Source organism: Pogona vitticeps, chromosome 3 (assembly GCF_051106095.1).
Source record: "Pogona vitticeps strain Pit_001003342236 chromosome 3, PviZW2.1, whole genome shotgun sequence".
NCBI classification, from domain to species: domain Eukaryota; kingdom Metazoa; phylum Chordata; class Lepidosauria; order Squamata; family Agamidae; genus Pogona; species Pogona vitticeps.
In genome coordinates, this window is record NC_135785.1 from 243,867,157 (window position 1) to 243,878,618 (window position 11,462).

The window sequence follows — 11,462 nt, forward strand, 5'->3', positions numbered from 1 at the left end:
CTTTGCTTTAACATGGAGTACAAGACTCCATATTAACATTCCCTCTAAGCTGTGTGGGCGCGCACTCGTCCAGAACTCCATTGGGGCTGTGTACAGGCAAGCTAACAGCCAGTTTGCTTACTTTCCATTTCAAGTGAAGCCCCTCCTCCTCTCCCACACATGCAGCAAGGTTCCCATGCAGTGAGGCAGAAAATTACAGGAAACATTGCTCTATGTGACTATGAATCTTGGTTTTCATTGCTTTTCCTGTAGAAGCCAAATTCAAGCCTTCTAGCTCAACATAGGCAGGTCAGTGACCTTTTGGTAAAGGATTATATATACCAGAGGTCATCAACCCCTGTTCCTGGTCCATGGCCTGAGGCAGAGAGGGCCGCAAAGACAGACCTCCCGCCTCCTCTCCCCACAGCTTCTTTGTGCATGTGCGGACGCACCAGCGTGAGCACTCCCCCACCCCTTCACACCTGCGCGCAGGGGTGGGCAGGCGCGCGGGTGCCCCTGCGCATGTGTGAAGGGGTGGGGGAGCACCCATGCCAGTGGGCGCTCCCCCACTGCTTCACGCATATGCCTGAGAGTATGCACACACCCACGTGTATTTGCGGGGGCAGCCTTCCTCGGAAGCTCAGCCAGTCCACAGTCCCAAAAAGGTTGGGGACCGCTGATATACACATCTCTGACCCATTCCCACTTTTGGCTTTCATATGCGCAGGTTAACTCTCTACATAAAGCTTCTATATACCCCTAATTAAGTAACGTGTAGGCCATATAAATTTCTGAGCTGACCAAATCTCTTCTGCATTTGAAACTTTTCATGCGTCTTTAACTACACATGTTTTCTCGAAAATAAGATAGGGTCTTAAATTAATTTTTGCTCCGAAAAAAAAAGCATTAGGGCTTATTTTCAGGGAATGTTCTTTTTTTCATGTACAACAATCTACATTTATTCAACTACAGCCATGTCATCTTCTGGTTGCTGCACAATGGTGGAGGGTGTGGTTTCACTTAAGTAGGGCTTATTTTGGGGTAGGGCTTATATTGCGACCATCCTGAAAAATCCTACTAGGGCTTATTTTCAGATTAGGTCTTATTTTCAGGGAAAGAGGGTATCATAGCACTTTATAAAAGTTATTCACAAGTCATCTGATCAAGTTATTCTTTGCTATCCACAACACAGTTAACGCTAGTATTTATAAGACTGCAAGAAAGAATTGGAAAACCCAAATTGGGTAATAACTTAATGCGTCCTTGACAGCATCTGCTACTGTAATTTAATAACAATACTTTTTCACTCACTGTTTCATGTGTTATAAATGAAACTAAGCAACAGTGTTCAACCAAAGATTATAGGTTACTTCAAAACTCCTATAAATTGCTTTAGTAAGCACCCATATACTGTACAACCCTTCCCAGAGCCTTGGAATACTATGGCTGAAGATAATTTTGAATAAATTTACTTAAAATAGTAGTTCCTCCAACTCTCCAACTCTGTACATTCTTGAGACTCATTATGTCATGTCCTTCTAAGTAAACTTTTTACAAATACAGTGAGACTGCAGTATCCACAGGGGATGGTTACAAGCGCCCTCAGCAGATGCCAAAAACAGCGAAAGTATGGAACTCTATGCATTGTATGGTCTCTGGGTTCCTCTAGTGACCAGTTCTGGTAAATACATCCTGGAAATATATACAGTGGTGCCTCGCTTAACGAGTGCACCGTTTAATGATGAATCCGCATAGCAACGTGTTTTTTGCGATCGCTAATACGATTGCATTGCGATGTTTTAATAGGAAAAACATCGCATTGCGATGATCGGTAAGCGTTTCGCTTACCGATCTTCGCATTGCGATGGTTTGGGAACAGCTGATCGGCAGTTCCAAAATGGATGCCGGGTCAACAAAATGGCTGCCCGCAGCGTTTTCGCTCCCTGCCCTCGCTTACCAGGTGGCGAAAATGGCGGCCGGATGGAGGATTCCCCGCATAGCGGTGAGTTTCCCCCCCAGTAGGAATGCATTAAACAGAGTTTAATGCGTTCCTATGGGGTCCCCCCCGGATAGTGACAAATCCGGATAGCAATGTTAATCCTGGAACGGATTAACGTCGCTATGCGGGGCACCACTGTATATACAGTATGTATTTTATTTTATTTATTTATTTAACTTATATGCCACCCACTCTACCTAAAGGTCTCTGGGCGGCTTACAACAATTTTGAGGTTATTTAATATATTCAGGCAGCAGATAAGTGAATCAGCAGATACTGATCCCATGGAGGGGGGGCCCTACTGTAGCTAGTATAAAAGGGCATTGCCCATTCTCTATCATCTTTTAGCAGGATTGTGGGGAAAGGACCATTGATCATGAATCACCACACCTGCCTCCAGTAGGTTATGTGCTGAAATAGCCTCAATTGATGTTTGCAGGACCTCAAGCAGCAACAGTCCACAGGTGACAGTCCATTAGCCGTTTCCCTCCAGCATTGACTGCAATTCTAGTTCTTGACGGTAAGGTGAAAGAAATTTGGCTATTTCCAGTCTTCTCTGTATATTAAAAAAGGTTCTTCTTGGGTGAATGTTTCACAACATCAATTGCAGCAACCTCTTAAACATCTTGCTCACGAGACACAAAAGGAACAATGACAACCTGTGAGCTTCTCAGCCAACCTCAGGTTTAAGATGGAAATAGGTCAAGGCAGGTAGTTTCTTTTAGCAGGAAAGCACTAATTAATGCACCAAATGCCACTAGAAGCCAACTCTTTTTCCACCTCTAACCTCCTAAAACTCTATTTGAAAGTAAAACAATGAGATTGAAACACACAAAAGACACATACTAGAGATGTACATAAAGAGTGGGTTGCTTTAGGACTTTTCCTTCCTACTCCTTGTGAGAAAACAAGTAAGGCTGCAAGGGATTTGGAGTTGGGAAGGAATTGAGGTGAAATCTGATTAAATATGTCCTTTTAATGTACGCTTCAAAACTCTAGAGGGCACTCGAAAAATACCCTCTTTTTCGCTAGGGAGCAGGGTAATCTGAGCAGCAGCAACAACAGCAGAAGCCCGTCGTCTGCTTGCGGGTTTTGGTATTGCAGGAGCGATGTCTGCAGCAGAGCCCATCCCGCGGGGGAGGAGTCGCCTCACGGCCATTACCGGGGCTCTGCTCCAGGGCAGCGGCAGCAGCTGCTGCTGCACCCAACAGCCCCCTCCCCCAGTGCTAGAGGCACCTCCTCATAACCCCTCTCAACGTCCATTCAGCCCTTGTGCCGAAAAAGGGGGATCGACGGCTACCTCCTCCTCTCGAGGCAAGCCTAACGGAGGCAGAAAAACATATAAAAATAGCACTCACAATAAAGCTCCTTTCCCTTGCTGGGCTATGCCAAGGCTGCGCCAAAGTGGCCTAGAGCCTGGGGGAGCGGAGGAGGAGCTGGTGGTGGTGCTGGGAGGGCGGGAGTGGGGAGAGAAAGAGGGGCATCCATGGGGCCAGTGGGCGCGCCTCCCTATTTTCCCCTCCAGGAGACGCCCTTCAATAGGCAGGAACAGGGTGGCCAGGCCGTCCCTCCAAGGCACGCCATGACTCCCCCCCCCCTTTCGCAGGGAGTGGGATATGAGTCTAAATTACCTCCCAGAAGCAGACGAGGCCCCCCCGCAGAAGAGAAAGCGCGCTCTTTCCAGCGTGGTGCTCGCTCCGCTCCCCAAGGGCAACCCGCAGGAGGCGCCTCTGAGGGGAAACACGAGGATCAAAGGCGGGGAAGGAGAAGGAAGAGAAGCGCTCTTACCGAAGGGCCTTCTTACCCCCCCCCAACCCCACATCATATACAAAGCTCTCCTCCTCCTCCTTTTAGATCTCTCGGAGTAATGGATGTAAACCGAAATATTCCTCCCTCTACCTGCCCGTATCTCTCTCTCCCTCTCTCTCCGCGCAATCCAGCCTTGCGCCCGCCGCCACCACCAATTGCCCCGGGTGTCGGCTTTGGGCCCCCTGCAGTCGGCCCGCAGCACTGCCGCCTCCACTCGGCCGCCATTAAGCCGACCCAGGCAAACAATACGGGAGGGGAGGCGGGGAGAGAAAGAGGACCCGCGGAGCGCAACGCTGGGCGCAATGCACGATCCCCCCCCCGCCGCCAAGAGAGAGACCGCGGAAAAGAAGGACCAAAACGGACAAAACCAGAGAAGGCCAATGGAAATAAAGCCGTGTTAAAAAAAGGGGTCGGGTTCTCTTCCCCCCCCCCGCCAACCTCGCATACGCCAGATACCCCAAAGCCGTCCCCGTCGCGTTGCTGTCCAAGCGCCCCTCTCCCGTCGAAGCGGATCTTTCCCTCAGGCTTTAATCCACCACCCCACCCCCCGTCCGATTTACTGCCTTCCCAATCCGTCCCGGCAGGAGGGGGGGAAGGGAAAACAGGAAGAGCGACACGCAGCGGGGTATTTAGCTCGGGTTGCTCGGAGGCACGGCTAGACTGCTTCTATCCCCACCCTTGAAAGGGCAGCTGGGCTTCGAGCCAGCTTTTCCGAACCTGCTTCAAGCTCTCTCGACCTCCCGCCGGTGGCTCCTACTCCCTCACCAGCCTCGGGAAGGAAGCTCCCCCGGGTGTCATACGCCACCGCCGCGGCTCCTCCGACGCTTCTCCAACTCTAACTCGGTCCAGTCCCGGGCTAAACGCTGCTGCTGGCGAGGGGAAGGAGGGACAAACCCAGCCATCCGAGCTTGGGGGGAAAGGACCGCCCCATGTGCCCGCCCATTGGCTTTCCCAGGGGGAGGGCACTCGTGCTAACAGGATGCATTGGAGGGAGCACCGGTCGATCCACAATCCCTGCTAGTGATTGAACCGAGCCTCTGTCACTCTGCTGCTCATTCACGCCCACGGTCCCTCCCTCTTGTGGTTCCATCAGATTAAAGAAAACCCGAATTGCCTTGCCCACCACCAACAGCTGCAACACCTCTGCCTTTCTCTTGGTGGATAGGCGGGTTGGGGCTTCTCGTGGTTGCTGCCGCTGGGTACTTCCACGCATAAGTTTGTGCTCTTTCCCCCATATCATGGGTTAGTTCCCCCCGTTTATGACATTTACCATGGAGGGAGGTGTTGTTTAACCCTTTCATTTATTTTCCACGGTCCTTCTGGGCAATAATTTGTAGCGGGGACATCGGGTGGAAGAACGGGCATTAAAGCCCGCTTTTGAACCTTGGTAGTGGTTGGGACCCTCGATCCACGTTTTATCTTTTGTTTTGAGTCGCGTTTGCCCGCGCACGGCAGGACTAGAAACCTGGGACCCATTTCCATGAGGGGGCAAAATAGTGGAAACAGTCTCCCAAATGTTAAAAGGAGAGCCCAGAAGCATTCCCCCAAGGGCAAAAATAAATAAATAAAAAGCCCCCGTTTCCATTAAGAATTATCTTTTATTTTCCTGCCCACTCCTAGGGAAGAAAGCTATGTCGTGAACAGCAGCAGCCCAGCACGGCTCCTGGTGGTGGTGATGGTGATGGTTGGTAATGGTGGTGACGTCCTCCATTTTGTCGGAAGCTGCTGCGGGGAACTTGGGACCACTTCAAACCAACATGGGGCTCTGAAATGTGCCTGTTTTCAGAAAGTCTCGCCTCAGGGTCATAGTAGAGCAAGGAGGACACCTCTGGCAATGCCCTAAACGTGCTAAATACAACCCAAGAGTTGCCAAGGCGGCAAAACACGGAAAGCCAAACTCCCCACCTTCCCTCAACCAAAATGGAGGATGCGCACTTCCCTTGCGCGGTTGGTTCCCTCTTCCCTGGCCATGGGATTGACGCCCGCTTCAAGGACGGGGGCGTTGCGTTGGTTAACCCACCTAACTTGCACCATTATTACCCCTCTGTCAAAAAGGGAAGAAGCGGGGGGGGGGGGCTCCAGCGCCTCTCCTCTTTTTCCACCTTGCAGCAATTCTATTCACACAGCACAGGATTTGATTCCCTGGAGAAAGGTTTATGTACGTGGAATAGAGCCGCTGGCCCCATTTCCGTCTTGCATATGCAAGCTTCTCGCAGTGTCAACTCCCTGGACAACTTGGGCGGGAACAGCGGGAGTACCTTCCAAAGAGTTCAGAGTCGCTCTTTTGCCCTCGATACTGTGCATGCTTGCTAATTTTCATGCGCCACGAACACGAGACTGTTTAACGCGGCGCTGTCGCTGCACCACGCTATCACTCCTACAGGGAGGCGCAGGCAACAGCCAACAGGTCTGGCCAAATAAGTACGTGAAACTATTAATAGGAGACTGCCGATTTATGAAAATATCGAAAGCTTGCATTTCCAGGTGGATAAACGACGCTAAAGAAACGCCAGTTAGCAGCAAAAAGGAAAAGCTTAGAATTTCGCTTGCAAGCCCTGACAATTGTAATGTGGACAAATGGATAATCTCTGCTCATAGAACTGTCTCTCCACCCCCACCTCCAGTGAAGGATTTTGCATTGAATTTTCATATATGAAGTAATAAATACATGTGAATAGTTTAGTCAGCACCCACTGCAGATAGGAGCTTTCAGGACTTATTGTTTGGGTTTTAGACAGAAAATGTTAAGACTGAGTATTTAACATTGGCTTCTCCATGTAGAAATAAATCTACTCTGGAGTAAGTTTGAAAAACAAGTTTCATTTTAGGATGAAGTCTGCAATCCTATGTACAGGCATACCTCGGTTTACGAAATTAATCCGTTCTATGCGACATTACGTAAAGCGGAAATTTCGTAAACCGATATCCCAATTGTGCTAGGAAAGGGGTGGCACTATAGTGCAATGCGCCCTGGGAAAACCCGTTCATACTGTGGGCGGGGGGAGTGAAAATGTAACCCGAGGCATTATTTTCTATGGATTTCAGTTTGTAAACTGAAAATTACGTAAACCGAGGCGTTCGCAAACCGAGGTACCACTGTAAATCTGCTTAACATTAAATAGTCATAAGTAAAAATATATTCTAAGAGTTCTAAATTATTAAAATTGTTTGATTTATTGTCAGCTGTTACGATTCCATCCTAGGGAATTCTGGGATCTGCAGTTTGATGGAAGGCTTAGATTCTATGTTGTAGATCAGAACATGCTTAGCAAAAGGCAAATACAAATGGTTCTGTTGCTAATTAAGCAACTACATTAAAGCCAAAGGGATGTCAGGTGGCTGAAGTGCACAAGGGCAAAATAAAAATTCAGTGCTGAATGACATGTACAATTGGAACTTCAAACATAAGTATGAATCAAGGTAGATTGGAAACTATAAAACAAGAAATAGAAAGTTTAAGCATTGTAGTACTTGGTGTGATCAAAGTAAAGTGGTCTTGAATAGGACATTTTTAGTCAGACAGTTATAAAATATTTTGCTCTGGAAATTACAACAACCAAAATAACTGATGTGGTTCTGATACTAAAGCAATTGGGACTACAATGTAAAGTCTGAACAAATAATATAAATAAGGTTTCTCAGAAATCTGTGAATATAAGCATAATTCAAGTCCATGTTTCAACTACAGATGCAGTAGAAGGATAAATCAAAAGCCTTTATGCAACTGTCCAGGGGAACTCACCACTAATTCTCAGTATCAAAAACTAGAGTAAAGCTGAATAAAAGAATCATAGTGCCAATGTATAATGTAAATAGCATTTATCTATAAGGGATAGATTTGTATTATTAAATTCCATTGACTCAGAAACAGAAGAATTGTGGATTGCAATCAGGTATGTTATCAGAAATGAACAGTCAAAAGAAAAAAAGCCTAAACGGATGATTAAAGAAACACAATTGTTAATGACAGATGAGAACAAAAAGTAAAAAGTGACAATAATAGTGTGAGAATCCTAAAGTGACTATCATGTAGAAACAAAGAGAACTATTGCAATAGTGCAAAGAGGTAGAACAGAATAACAAAAGAGGAAAGAAACAAAAAGAGATTTCTTCCATGAGATCCTGGAAATAAAAGGGAAATCTGACTGGAAGATCAACAGGGAAATATACCATCTGACCAGGGCAAAATAAATAGAAGGTGGAAGCTATAGACTAAACTATACCAGAGCGATGCAAGGATGACAGATTTGTTTTAACAAGACTCTTGTGATGAAGAAACTGAAATTTTGGAAATTGAAGTGAAAGCTGGTCTCAAAGCTTTGTAAGAAATAAATCAGCAAGCATAGATTCGTTGTCATTAGAACTATTTCTAGCTCTGTGTGTGGGCTTTGTTGCGGTGCTGCCAGTAGTTCCAGACAAGAGCTCTCTGGAAAAACTGGAACCGTCCGGTCCGGGATCCCCTTTTTGAAATGGGGATTGAAGGAGAGTCTAGGAGAATTCTCTCTGAAGCAGTTGGTGAGCAGCAGAAGGAGAAAAATGGGATGCAAACCCGGACTTCTTCCCTCTGAAGAAATCATCCAGCACGGATCGGAGGCGGGAGCCATATTGGCACAGAGCCGTGAGTAACCCCGGGGAGAAGAGAACAACCAATATAATGTTAAAATATATAACAACTAAGTAAGCTGAAGCATTTGATTTATGAAACAGCCCCATTAAGCTGAAAATAAGAATGAAAATATTTGGCTGAAAGAAGAAAAGCAACGGCGAGCTTATCTTATCAGTCTGCTTCAAAAGCGAAACTAACTAACTAACTCTTAATACAGCAGACTGGTTTCAAAGCTGAGAGAGTGAGACAGAAAAATAAATCTTGTGCTTCTGGGGGGAAAAATCCCAGACGTTAATACCACCAGACAGGATTCAAGAGACTTGAGTTTTGTGAATGCAGTTTGGCTTGGACGTATTTTTCCTTTCTCTTTCCTGGACTCTGAACTTTTGATAATAGAATCTGGTGGTTTTCTGGAGGAGAAAGAAGGAGCAGACGTGGTTGACTGGACTGAGGAGTATCAACGGGTTAATGGAAAGATCATAAGACGGGCTTCAAGGACAACTACTGGACAGTCTGAGACTCTGTGATTGTTTGGTTTGTCGGACTGCGTGTGAGTCTGATAATAGCAGCTTGCTAGACTCGGGAGAAGAAGAAATAAATGTGCCACGGTTCTATTTGAATTTGAATTTGCTGGGTTAAAAGTTGATTTTTATACTATAATATTTGGATAAAGATTGGAGGGAGATTTAAGGGGAGGTTTATGATTATGGGGTTTGGATTGTTGATAAAATTGTAGAAACTGTTGAAGGATATCCAAGGGGCAATCATTGTGGTTAAGGACATAGTACCATCTATACAAACCCCACTCATTGGAAAGCCTGAGATGGCCTCCAAAAATTTAAGACAACAAATGGAGACTTGCTCTGTTCAATCTCAGAGTTTTGGAATAGTTGTACAGTACAACAAATAGAAAAGGAATGGCAGATTACCATGCAAAAGACAATAATAACAGGGTTTCAGCAAGTGAATGAACGTCTTAGCAAAATAGAAGATCTGGTGAAAGTGATGAAAGAGGGGACATTAGATGCCAAACAACAGTTAAATGAAGTTGCACAAACTTCAGAACCATCTTTATTGGGCATGACACCAGGTAACATAGATGGGATAAAAAGTTATCCAGTGACCTATGCAGCTCCCAAAATTAAAAAGTATTATGTTAAAAAGCTTAAGAAAGCAGAGATACTGAAACAAGAGAAATTTATTGTGAAAATATGGGATAGCCTGTCAGATGGGCTGAAAGACTGTTCAACTCAAAAGGAAACTGAACGATTGGATGTATTGTATAAATGGCTGCAGTTATCAGATACTAGTGTTGGAGTAACATAGAATTAAACTAAAATTAAATGATAAGATGAAAGCAGGAGGGTAACCAAACTGTGAAAAAGCAAAAAGTTGATTTGTTATTGTAATATGAATTGATCGGATGATTGTATACTCTTTGTTCTCCTATCTCCCTAACCCTTTTTTCCCTTTTCCCTATTCCCCCTTACTTTTTGTATACCCTACCCTGTCCTTAAAAAAATACTAAAAAAAGAGAGAACTATTTCTAGCTGTGTGTATTTTGTTATGCGCCATCAAGCCACATCAGATTTATAGTGAAACTAATAGAGTTAATGTGCTTAAACAGGTAACTGATTTAAAGGGTGGTTTTACCAGTGCTGCTCCACCTGTGAGTTTTGATTTATTTTATTATTTGTTATTTTATTATTGATTGTTTTTCTTTTACTATATTACAGTGGTGCCTTGCAAGACAAAAGTAATTCGTTCTGCGGGTAGCGCTGTCTTGCAAAATGTTCGTCTTGCAAAAAGCGGTTTCCAATAGGAATGTATTGCAATGCATTCCTATGGGAACCTCACAAGACAAATGAATTATTTTCATCTTGCGAGGCATCAGTCTTTTGGGGGGGGGGAATCGTCTTGCTAAGCACAGTCATAGAAGAAGCCATCTTGCGAGGCACCACAGTGATCGCAAAAACCATCCGTCTTGTGGGTTTTTTGTCCCGCGAGGCATTCATCTTGAGAGGCACCACTGTATATTATTTTGTTTATGGTTCTTGCTAAACCACCCATTGTAATACCTACCACTAATCAGGTGGTATACAAGTAAATGAAATCATTAAATAGACAAACAAATATAGAAAATTAAAAACAAATGGCCTACATACCAGAAATGTTAAATACACATTTTAATCCCAGAGAAAGGAGATGGCAATAGGTGAAGTAACTATAGGGCCATTGTCTTAATTTCATATGGAAGCAAAGTGATACTCAAGGTGTTGCAAACAAATACGTTTACTTTATAAAAGGTAAAGGTTCTCCTTGACATTTTTAGTCCAGTCGTATCCGACTCTAGGGCGCGGTGCCCATCCCCGTCTCCAAGCCGTAGAGCCAGCGTTTGTCCATAGACAGTTTCCGTGGTCACGTGATCAGCATGACTAGACACGGAACACTGTTATCTTCCCACTGTGGTGGTACCTATTTATCTACTCGCATTTGCATGCTTTCGAACTGCTAGGTTGGCAGGAGCTGGCACAAGTGACGGGGGCTCACTCCATTGCGTGGATTCGATCTTACAACTGTTGGTCTTCTGACCTTGCAGCACAGAGGCTTCCATGTTTTAACCCAGTGGTTCTTAACGTGGGCGATAATGCCCCCCAGGGAGCGATTTCATTTTTTAGGGGGGCGGTAGAACAAAAAGGGGTGGCATGGGGGTGCTGGAGCAGAAGGGGGCGGTAGGGGGCGCTGGAGCAAGCCCAACCTGTGAAGATGGCTGCAGCCTTTTTACAGTGTGCATGAATATATATTTTCCTACAATTTTAATTTAGTTTCAGACTTTTTGTCTTGAAATTTTTAGTTCCTGCATTTGTTTTTATGCCCTTTTTATATTTCAACTTGCGTCTTAAAATTCACTTGCAACTAAATCATTAAATGTTACTTTTTGGGGGGCATTTCATTTTCTTGGAATTTAATTTTGTTTTCAGGGGTCATTGGATTTAAGTGTCTTAAATAAATAAATAAATAAATAAATAAATAAATAAATAAATAAATAAAAGATATCATCACTGCGGG

The 11,462-nt window shown here is 45.0% G+C and overlaps 1 protein-coding gene and 1 long non-coding RNA gene across 14 annotated transcripts in view; one reads left to right on the forward strand and one right to left on the reverse strand.

Annotated features, from left to right (window-relative positions):
• Nucleotides 1–5,353, reverse strand: part of ZMYM2 (zinc finger MYM-type containing 2) — an 87,491-nt gene extending 82,138 nt beyond the window's left edge. For 2 of the 13 annotated variants that reach the window (XM_078390058.1, XM_078390054.1), the window contains exon 1: nt 4,553–5,353. The gene's annotated coding sequence lies outside the window, so the exon portion shown is untranslated. Of the gene's footprint in view, nt 1–2,368; nt 2,534–3,877; nt 4,127–4,243; nt 4,386–4,463 lie in introns of those variants that run through there. The other 11 variants (XM_020802042.3, XM_020802038.3, XM_078390056.1 and 8 more) reach the window with 7 other exon arrangements.
• LOC144588059 (uncharacterized) lies at nt 4,714–11,445 on the forward strand. The gene is made up of 2 exons (XR_013543393.1): nt 4,714–5,029; nt 5,408–11,445. It is a non-coding gene; the product is annotated as an uncharacterized LOC144588059 (long non-coding RNA).
• Nucleotides 11,446–11,462: the final 17 nt, after the last annotated feature.